Source organism: Chrysochloris asiatica, unplaced genomic scaffold, assembly GCF_000296735.1.
Source record: "Chrysochloris asiatica unplaced genomic scaffold, ChrAsi1.0 scaffold00210, whole genome shotgun sequence".
Lineage (NCBI taxonomy): Eukaryota > Metazoa > Chordata > Mammalia > Afrosoricida > Chrysochloridae > Chrysochloris > Chrysochloris asiatica.
The window spans coordinates 1,927,462-1,935,253 of record NW_006408728.1 but is presented as its reverse complement, the minus strand read 5'-3'; the positions used below and the strand labels follow the sequence as shown (position 1 = coordinate 1,935,253).

The window sequence follows — 7,792 nt, the reverse complement described above, 5'->3', positions numbered from 1 at the left end:
ATATATATATATACGTTGAATTGAATGAGGGTTTACAGAGAATATCATCAGTTTTATATTCAACAAATCATACACTTTGTTTCATCTCAATGATTGCAATCCCCTGCATACAACAACAAATATCCCACTTCCTGCATGTGATTCCTATTTCCATTCCACCCATCTTCCCATCCCTTCTCAAATTTGTCCGTAGGTAAAATTTGCCTTTTTGAATTTGAATGATTTACCACTCAATGATAAGCATGACTTACTAGTGTTGTTCCCCCTCCTACATACCTGTCTACTGCTTGGTTGAAAATTGAGCCATGAGGATGAGTTCCTTTCCAGACCTGAAGGATGGTCTAGGTCCATAGTCTTGGGCTCCTCCAGTTTCATTCTGACCAATAAGCCCAGTCTTTTTTTCTCTTTTTTAAAAAATAATTTTGAAGGGTTTTTCCTCTCTTTTTGTGCCACTCTATCTGGAACCTTTTAATGTGCTCCCTCTTAGAACAGTTGGTTTGGTCTCAGAGTCATAGATACTAGAGTTCCTATGTTTCATTAGTCCACTGGACTAATTGATTTCAAGCTTAAATAATGTTTATCACTCTTTTTTCTACTATACATGGAGAGACCAATAGCTGTACCTTAAATGGCCACTCATGATCTTTTAAGATCCCAAATGTTACTAATCCAAGTAGGAATGACCTTTTGCTTTTTTGAAATATGTTGTTCTTGATGTCATTCCATAACGTCTCTGGTCTTCAGTTATTAGTGTCTAATGCATCTAATCTGTATTTGAGATGGTCTCTAAATTCTGATAGGATATGCTTAAGGTCATATATTGACTACTATGGACTTGTTTTAATTTTCTTCGGTCTCACCCTAAACGTGCCTATGAGCAGTTGATAGTCTGTTCCACAATTTGCCCCTGACCTTGATTTGGCTGTTGATATTGAGCTTCTCCATCATCCCTTCCCACAGATGTAGTCAACATGATCCCTGTACATTCCATCTGGTGAGGTCTATGTGTATGGTTGTCATTTGTTTTGTTGCAACAATGGCACTTGCAATGAATAAGTCATTGGTCTTGCAAAATTATGTCATTCTATCTCCAGCATTGTATCTTTCACTAAGGCAATATTTTCCATCTATAGATACTTCTTCTTTGATTCCAACTTTTGCATTCCAATCACCAGTAATTATTAGTCCTTCTTGATTGCATGTTTGATAATTTTTACACTGAAGAAATTGATTGTTGTTGTTGTTAAGTGCCATTGAATCAGTTCCAACTCATAGCAACCCTGTACGGGGTTTCCCAGAAACATCTGATGAGTTAGAACCACGGACCTTTTAACTCATACTGACCTTGCAATCCAGTGCATTATTCTTCAGTGTCCTCATAATTGGCTTTAGTGGTTGTTGTGTAAATTTTAATAATAGTATTAACTGGTCTTCCTTGTAGACTATTGGATGTTATGTTATCACATACAGCATTGTACATCAAGATGGATCTTGAGTTACTCTTTTGGAAAATGAAGATAACATCAATTGTCTTCAATTTTTCAGTCCTGGCACAGTAAGCCATGTAATTGTCTGATTCAAAATGGCCAATACCAGTCCATTTCAGCTCACTGATACCTAGGCTATCAATCTTAGTGGGTTCCATTTCATTTTTTAGTACTTCATTTACTACTACATTCATTTTTCACTACTTAATGACTATTTGCAGCAGTTTCTTCTCATTTTGAGTCGTGCCCCATCAGCAAATGAAGGCCCTGAAAGCTTTGCTCCATCCACTTCATTAAGATCAACCCTACTTTGAGGGACTCATCTCCTGGCACTATATCAGGCAATGTTCCATGGCTATTCAAAGGTTTTCAGTTACTAAGCATTCATAAGTGGTCTGCCTCTCCGTTTTCCCACTCTTAGTCTTCTCAAAGCTGTCCATCATAGGTGACCCTGCCAGTATCTAAAATACTTGTGTCATAGCTTCTAGCATCACAGCAACACACAAGCCATCACAGTATGACAAACTTATAGAAGAATGGTGGTCAGAAAATAGCATCCGTTTTATTATGCACTATTGTATGGATTTCAAATTTTTAATACAATAGCTTCAAAGTACTTGGAAGTGATTCATTTAAATCTATTAAGACTTATTTGTATGAGATTGCTATTTGCTTTCCCTATATGTATTTTTGTTCTTCTTTGTGTTTACCAGAAATTAAGTTTTATTTAAGATGGCATAAATCTTAGTGTGGTGAGTCAGGGGTAAAAATCAAAAAGTAAAAAGATTCATGCCAGGTTGTAGATTCTCAGAAAATAATTAATATGGTCCAGTTTTGTAATCAAGCTTTACAACTTACTTAGTAAAAAGGAGAATAAGAAATCTGGGCCAGATTTATCTTGGACTGTTTCTGTCCCAATCCATCTACACCCCAAGGAGCGATCTCCTACACCTGCCCTTGATGTATTGTAGATGAAGGAACAAATGCACAAAGACACCCAAGGCTTATATAGTAAGGAATCAGAGGGGCATACATGCTGAAGTGCTTAAGGAAAGGGCAAAGGGGCACAGGGGAGATATACCTTGATACAGTCTCACCTCAGGGTTTGTGGCGGTCATTATCAAAGGAAGAATACTACCTCCCTTTTGGAACCTAGGATTTGATCTAGTCAGCATGCAATTATAAAGTTAATAACACATGTTACAAACAAGGAGGGAGGAGTACATTTTTTCAATACAATTTGAGTGTGAAGGTCAAGGAGATGGTTGGAGGTCAAACTGCTTTGCTACCTCTGATTTTACTAGGAGGTATACATTCCCCAATCTTTCTGTAATTTGAATTAAACAATGATATGTTAGAAATCATTGAGTGAGGTTTCAAGCAAAATTTTTAAAACGTTTTTCTAGAATTTGGTTGAATTTGGTTGTTGTTGCTGTTATTGTTTTGCACTTCTTTCTGTCCTCCTTTTTTTCTCTGGAATTCAGGAGTTCTGGTGTTCAACCTGGATCATAGATGACCTGGAAGATAGGGGAACAGAAAGATATAAATAGAATGCTTGATGACTTATTTTATGTAAGAAAGAAAGAAAAAAAGCTACATTTTTAAGGTAGTGATATTTATTGATTTGTATTTCTAGGATAGTCACTTTTCTGACAACACCTTATACTTCTATTAAATATTAAGGAAGTAGTGGTGGTGAAGGGACAACTGCCTTGCATGGCTACAGCAGTCCTAGGGTGTCAGTTGTTGGTCTTGCCCAAAGCACTTCAGTTCTGTTCTGCAAGGATATATAATAACTTGTCAGAGTGCCCATTTAATGTAAGAAAATGGAAACTAAACAGCCAGAAGAAACCTTCCCTAACACTGGAACCAAAGGTAAATTTGTAAACACCCTGCAGAAGATATGGAAGAGGAACAGTATTGAAAAGATCCAGGAACACTGATGAGATGGTTGAGCGGCTCATTCTGCTTCAGAGCAAGAATGCTGGGACAGTGATTGGGAAAGGAGGCTAGAATATTAAGGCTCTTTGCACAGACTACAATGCCAGTGTTTCAGTCCCAGATAGTAGCAGTCTTGAGTGCATATTGAGTATCAGTGCTGATATTGAACAATTGGAGAAATTCTGAAGAAAATCATTCATACCTTACAGAGTAACAACACTATAAAGAAAGTGACTTTGACTAAGAGTTGAGGCTGTTGATTCACCAGAGTCTGGCGGGAGGAAATGTTGCTAAAATCAGAGAACTTCTAGAGAACACTCAGACAACAATCAAGTTTTTCCAGGAATATTGTCCTCATTCCATTGACAGCATCATTCTTATTGGAGGAAAACCTGATAGAGTTGTAGAGTTCATAAAATCCTTGATTTTATATCTGTGTCACTCATCAAAGGACACACAACATTACAATCCCAATTTTTATGATGAAACCTAAGATTGTGGTGGTTTTACAATAATGTTAGATGACCAACGTGGACATCCTGTGGGATTTCCCATGCGAGGAAGAGGTGGTTTTGATAGAATGCCTCCTAGTCTGGGTGGGTGGCCAATGCCTCCATCTAGAAGAGATTATGACTATATGAACCCTCGCCAAGGACCTTCTCCACCACTTCCTGGATGAGGTGGCCCTGGTGTAGCAGAGCTCATAATCTTCTGCTTCCTCCACCACCACCACCTAGTGGAAGAGATCTAATGGCTTATGACAGAAGAGGGAGACCAGGAGACCACTATGATGGCATGGTTGGCTTCCGTGCAGAAGAAATTTGGGATTCTGCAGTAGATACATGGAGCCCATCAGAATGGTAGATGGCTTATGAACCACAGGGAGGCTTTGGATATGATTATTCCTATGCAGGGGGTCATGGCTCTATGGTGATCTTGGTGGATCTATTACTTACTATGCAAGTAACTATTCCCAAAGATTTGACTGGATCTATTATTGGCATGGTGTTGGAGGAGAGTATTGAAAGTGCCATGGGCTGCCAAAAGAACCAATAGATCCATGTTAGAAGAAGTGCAGCCAGAGTGCTCCTTGGAGGCCAGGTTGGCCAAACTTTCTCTCTCATACTTCGGACATATTGTCAGGAGAGGCCAGTCACTGGAGAAGGATATCATGTTTGGTAAGGTTCAGGGTCAGAGAAAAAGAGGAAGACCCCCAACGAGATGGATTGGCCAAGTGGCAGCATCAATGGACTCAAGTGTGGCAACAATGGTGAAGTTGGGGCAGGATTGGACAGTGTTTTGTTCTGTTGTGCATAAGGTTGCTGTGAGTCGGTACCAACTCGATGGCACCTAACAACATTATTGGCAAAGGTGGTTAGCAGATTAAACAAATTTGGCATGAGTCTGGAACCCTTAAAATTTGTTGTTGTTACATGCCATCAAATCAATTTTAATTTATAGTGACTCTGCACAGGGTTTTCTAAGAGCAAATGGTGGGTTTGAACCACTGACCTTGTGGTTTGTAGTTCAGTTCTTATTCTACTGTGCAAAGTACTCAATAGGAAACTCTATTGGTTACTTCTACACTGTTACATGGTTCACTATGAGTTGAATTTGATTCCACAGCACACAAAACAACAATGTGCCATGGAACCAAATGTACCGTAAACTCATGAAGAGTTACTTTAATAACTATAATGAACAAAGAATCAGGAAAATGCAAATAGAAATTATATTGGTCATTGTACATGAACCAGAATGATGAATCTAAAAAAAAACTTATGTTGTCAAATGGAGAAAATGGAATGCTTATGAGTTTTAGTTATAATGTAAACATATACATTTAATGTGGAAAACCGCATAGTAGTATCTTCTAAAGTTGAACACTAAGGTATCTTTCCACTGGCAATTCCACTCGAATGTGTATTGTTCTTATTAGTTGCCATTGAGCCAATTCTGACTACAGTGGTTTCACGTGACCCAAAGAATACAGACTAGAACTCTTTCATTGGGATTGTTATGAGTCAGAATTGACCATATGATGGTGGGTTTGGTTTAGGGACTCCGCTTAGGTGAATAATTAATATAAATCCTAATGCATATAAATGAAAGTTATGAAAAAGAATGTTTATAGCACCAGTTTATAATAGTGAAAAACTGGAAATACCCCACATGTACATCAGAGGTGGTGATCGTGGTGATATGCCATGTATTTGGTTCTGACTCATAGTGACTCCATACAGGGTTTCTGAGGCTGTAAATCTTTATGAGAGCAGAAAGCCTCATCTTTCTGCAGTGTTAACAGCTGGGGTTTTGAACTGCTTACTTTGAAGTAAGGAGTCCAATTTGAAGTTAAGAGCCCAACCACTATGTTACCAGAGCTCCTGATGTAGCTGCATGTGCACTACATCAGGGGTTGATGTTGTTGTTGTTTTGTGTCATGGAGTCAGTTCTGATTCATAGCGACCCTGTACAGGGTTCCGGGGCTGTAAATCTACACGGGAGCAGAAATCAGAGGTCGAATACATAATGCATAAATACTTTGTGTTATATTCATGTAATATAATAGTGTTGTTGTTGTTGTTGTTATTTGCCATCCAGTGATTATGAATCATAACAATCCTGTATAGGGTTTCTGAGGAGTGACTGGAGCTTGAACCACCAACCTTGCCATTCAAACCAAACTTGCAGTTCAGCACACTAACCCACACTGCCACATAAGGACTCCATAATACAGCAATGGAAATTAAGGTGTTACACCTACATATGTAATATATATGAAAAAGTAACAAGACATAGAAAAATTCAATTGATTTTATTTATATTTATTTCAAAATAAATTAATGCTATTGCATTAATCACCAAGGGTGATATAAATGAAGCTTACTGATGAAAGGTATCATGTGGCTGAGATATATGATGTGGCTTCTAATCTACTGCTAAAATGCTATTTTAAAAAATGATTAATTTGTGACTTTTAAATTGCAAAAATTCATGGAAAGGTATTTCTGAAAAGTTACTGGGACTATACCGTTTTTTCCTAATGTTATTTAGAAACTTAAATACTTAATATTCTATTTTGCAAAAAAGGGAATAGTACAATATGTAATGAATATCATTTAATGTGTTATGTTTTATTTGCACTTCTTCTATGAAATATAATTTCTGATGTAGCCTAAAGCACAAATGAAACCAAAGAAAAGAAGGAATCTGATGGAATGTTTTAATTTTTTCTGAATACAAGAGAAGGCATATTCTCTGTGACTAACACAGGATAGCATTACATAAGTAAAATGAAATTCAGTCACACTGAAAAAGAAATATATATGATTGTATTTTTTTTATGATTCCAACTCCAATATTCTGTTTTCTTTTTCTATTAAGTAACAATATGTTAATATGGAAATTTATAAGGTTCATTGTACTTTCTGCATAACCTTATATTATCTATTATAATATATAATTTTCAAACAATGATTTCACCAAGAGGAGAAATTACTTTGTAATTTGTTGTTCTTCAGTGCCATTGAGTCGGTTCCAATTCATAGCAGTCCTACATAAAGGTTTCCGAGGCTTTAAATCTTCATGGGAGCAGAAAGTCTCATCTTTCTCTTGTGGAGCTATTGACAGCTTTGAACCATAAAATTACTTAGGTATAAAGCTGTTTGAACTCCAAAGTTGTCAGTTCAAGCTCACAAGCTGCTCCTCAGAAGCCTTATACAGGATTGCTATGGGTCAGAATCAACTCAATGGCATTTAACAAAAACAGCAAAAATAGTTTATCATTTATATAAGTTTTTCTCTTAATTTTTTTAGCCATTCACTAGAAAATTACTCCCACTAACTATTACACTAAAGATATATGTAGTCCTATATATGCCAAGCTAAGATTTTACTCTAAATAATCCCACTTGTTTTGGGCTTTAGCTTGTTTGTTTTAGTTAAATTGGGCAAACAATGCACAAGACTGTTATAAGTCTCTTATTACTAGTTGTGATAAGTATAATAAAAATGATCAACTTGATGGCAATAATTAATAATATAAAACATGAAGTGAGTGAGTAAGATTTGGAGAGCAGGTTTACAATGGCTTCCCTGTGATGTCTAAGGTGATATCTAAGCATCGGAAAGAACCTCTGAGAGAAGCCCCAGAGAAATGTTTGAGGTCAAGTCTTTGAGCTAATGAGCTGGATGTATTCTCATTGCACAATAAAATGCCAGTGTTACTGGGGCTTGGCCATGAGGAAAATTAATGAATAAGACATTGGTGGAAAAATAGACAGGTCACATTTGCAGAACATTGTGTGTTTTTAGGGAGGTGTGGAATTCATTCGAAGTGTAGTCTTCATCATTAAGCACCACTG

General features: G+C 37.0%; 2 pseudogenes; one reads left to right on the top strand and one right to left on the bottom strand.

Moving 5' to 3' along the window:
- Window positions 1-2,605, bottom strand: part of LOC102833196 — a 28,549-nt pseudogene extending 25,944 nt beyond the window's left edge.
- A 708-nt stretch (window positions 2,606-3,313) lies between these two features.
- Window positions 3,314-7,255, top strand: LOC102832815 (annotated as a pseudogene).
- The last annotated feature ends 537 nt before the right edge of the window (window positions 7,256-7,792 follow it).